The sequence below is a fragment of the Solanum verrucosum genome, unplaced genomic scaffold (genome assembly GCF_900185275.1).
Source record: "Solanum verrucosum unplaced genomic scaffold, falcon-dt-bn FXZP01000001.1, whole genome shotgun sequence".
In the NCBI taxonomy this organism is placed as follows: domain Eukaryota; kingdom Viridiplantae; phylum Streptophyta; class Magnoliopsida; order Solanales; family Solanaceae; genus Solanum; species Solanum verrucosum.
In genome coordinates, this window is record NW_026020283.1 from 128,384 (window position 1) to 131,476 (window position 3,093).

The window sequence follows — 3,093 nt, forward strand, 5'->3', positions numbered from 1 at the left end:
AGAGTGTTATTGGTTTATTGTTATTGAGTTATTGGATTAACGGTTATTTAATGGTTTTATAAAAAAAATTATTGGATTATCGGTTCGATATTGATTTTTTAATATTGGGTTAACCAATAACCCATTAAGAATATAATAATTTACTATTTTAATTTTTAGTCATACATAAATATCAAACAAAAAATATTAATATTATCATTATATTAGACTTTACTATAATGACCCAACACAATTAACTTTACTTAATTAACTCTGCTCTCTGCATTTATCCTTTAGGCTTTAATATTACTTTAGTCTTTTAGGCAACGACTAGGGTTGTGAATTATGAGTATTTGCTATCCTTTTACTACACTAAGCAGAATTTTTGCACTCAATGAGTTATTATATTTCTCTCTTTTGTATTTCACGTTAAATTATTGGACAAGTCATTTATTTGTTTTGAGATCATTTTCTTATTGGTTAAATCGAAAATTGAACCGTTAAAGACCAAAACCGATAAACCAAAAAACGATAACAAACATCTTATTTGTTTGGTTATCGGTTTAACATATTTATAAACCTAAAATCGATAATACTTAAAATCGAACCAAACCGACCGATACACACGCCTAGGTCTAAGGTTGGAGATGTCCTAAACAATATACAACACAACAACCATCCAAACAAGGTGTTATAAAAATTAGAGAGGGCAGAAGCACATGGATCATAATCCGCGTCACCTATCTGAAACCAAATAATCACCATTCATTTCTACACAATCAACGGTTCATATTCGTGCAACCAATAATTTTTCCACTAAAATTTCAAATTTTCAATTTGTCCCTCCACTTTATTCTAATCTCTGTCTCTCTTTATATATATATATATACATCTCTCTTCCTCAACACAATCACCATTAACACCTCAGCTTTTCTCTCTCTAGACTTGAAGATCCAAAGCAATGGCAAGAACATAGCAAACAACAAGAAAATCCACTGGAGGAAAGGCACCAAGGAAGCAGTTGGCTAACAAAGCTGCAAGGAAATCAGCACCGGCCACTATAGGAGTGAAGAAGCCTCACCGTTTCCATCCAAGAACAGTGGCTCTTCGTGAGATTCGTAAGTATCCGAAGAGCACTGAGCTTTTGATCCGAAAGCTACCTTTTCAAAGATTGGTTAGAGAAATTGCACAGGATTTCAAGACGGATTTGAGATTCCAGAGCAGTGTTGTGGCTGCACTTCAGGAGGCTGCTGAGGCGTACTTGGTAGGTCTCTTTGAGGATACTAATTTGCGTGCAATTCATGCTAAAAGAGTTACAATTATGCCTAAGGATATGCAATTGGCTAGGCGTATTAGGGGTGAAAGGGCTTAATATGGTAAGTACTCCTTCATTCTTAACCAAAAGGTCTCGGGTTCGAGCCCCCTTGGGTACAGAGTTGCCTTTGTTAGGGAGCGCTTTACCCCCCAATGTGGGACTTTACAGCATGAATACGAATTTAATTGGGCTCCAATTTAGATACCGAACACTGGGTGGAAAACCAAAAAGAAGGCAATGATAGGATATTATAAACAGATCATGTAAGATGCAATAAGCAAACTCGATAACATCTCTTTCTCCTTATCTGTTTCTTGAGAACTATAGAAAAGCTAAGTTTTTAAAGTCTCATAAACACAAAAGAGTAATTTTGAAAAACAAATTGAGCAAAATACCTAAGTAAAGCTTCCAACTCCCTCTATTCCAAATTCAACGTCCTGCCACCCTTTTAGTGAATATCCTGAAAGAACTTCTACCAAACAAAACAATTTGTTATCCATTTAACTTTACCATTTGGATATTTCATAAGATAGATTATACAAGAGAACAACGGCCAACTTCAGAGAAAAAGTTTGGAATCCATCTATAAATGATCAGGACTGTTACTGACGTGACATAACCCTGTACAGAACATTCAGGGGTCGTTTGGTTTGAAAATGAGTTATGATGGGATAAATTATGTTGAGATAAGTTATGTTGGGATTAGTTATGATGGGATAAGTTGTGTTGGGATTATTTTTTATTGAGTGTTTGGTTTGTTGTATTCAAAATAATAAATTTTAAGAACAATTTATTTGTTTACAAAAATGCCCTTCATTAATGTAAAAAGTGATATAACAAAAGGGTTGAAAGAGACATTTCTGTCATTTACCTATTTTATCCCGGGATAAGTTATCCCGGGATTACTATACCACCCCAAGAGAGGGATAACTTATCCCGGTATTAATTATTAATCCCGGGATAAGTTATCCCGAACTTGCCAACCAAACAACAAATAAGCGGTACTATAATTTAATCCCGGGACTATTTGGTATTATCCCTCACACCAAACGACCCCTCAGTTCCTATCTAATGCCTCGATATATTTCCCAAGTCTAACTAAAAATTGCAAGACAAGGAATGAGACTTTCAACCAAATCTTTGAGAAAACTATTGTTTTCTAGACATGTTTAAGCCCACGAGATCCATTGGTACAAATAAATTATGGACTTTATGAATCCCAATGCTTGTCCCTAAACTCTATTTATCATACCTCTTGTTTACAGAAATCACAGATTTTTATCAATGGGTTTACTACAGTAATCCCAAAGTAAAAAAAAGAGGAGCAGAGAGAAATGATTTCAAACAGGAAAGAACAATAAGTGTTGAAATTGATCAAAGACAAAGTGAATCAGGAAAGGCCAGAGACCTCTTGGTTTTCTCCCAATAATGACTGGTGAATAAAACAAAGATCCTTACCATATAGTATCGTCTATACATCCTTAATGGAAGTTTGATAAAATAAAGAAAATTGAAATACTTATGTTCCTTACAAGCTCCAGTATCCATTGATCTAACTGAGGGAGGATCTCCTTGATCCTTTTTACATAAAACCTTAAGCGTTTGCAATTTTTCTATTCCCATCAAACCTAACTAACTCAATAATACGTATTAAATTTCATCATCCTCTTTGGATTTTATGGTTGATCTAAAGAGAAAGAGTACCAGAACTTTTAAGGGTTTAGAAAATCCAAAGTGAAGCATTCTATTCTGTTTCAATGAGTCAATAGTACAAGCAAAGTTATATCTCTCAGCTACAA

General features: G+C 34.4%; 1 pseudogene; it reads left to right on the forward strand.

Moving 5' to 3' along the window:
• The first annotated feature begins 940 nt into the window (after positions 1–940).
• Positions 941–1,351, forward strand: LOC125834221 (histone H3.2-like; annotated as a pseudogene).
• The last annotated feature ends 1,742 nt before the right edge of the window (positions 1,352–3,093 follow it).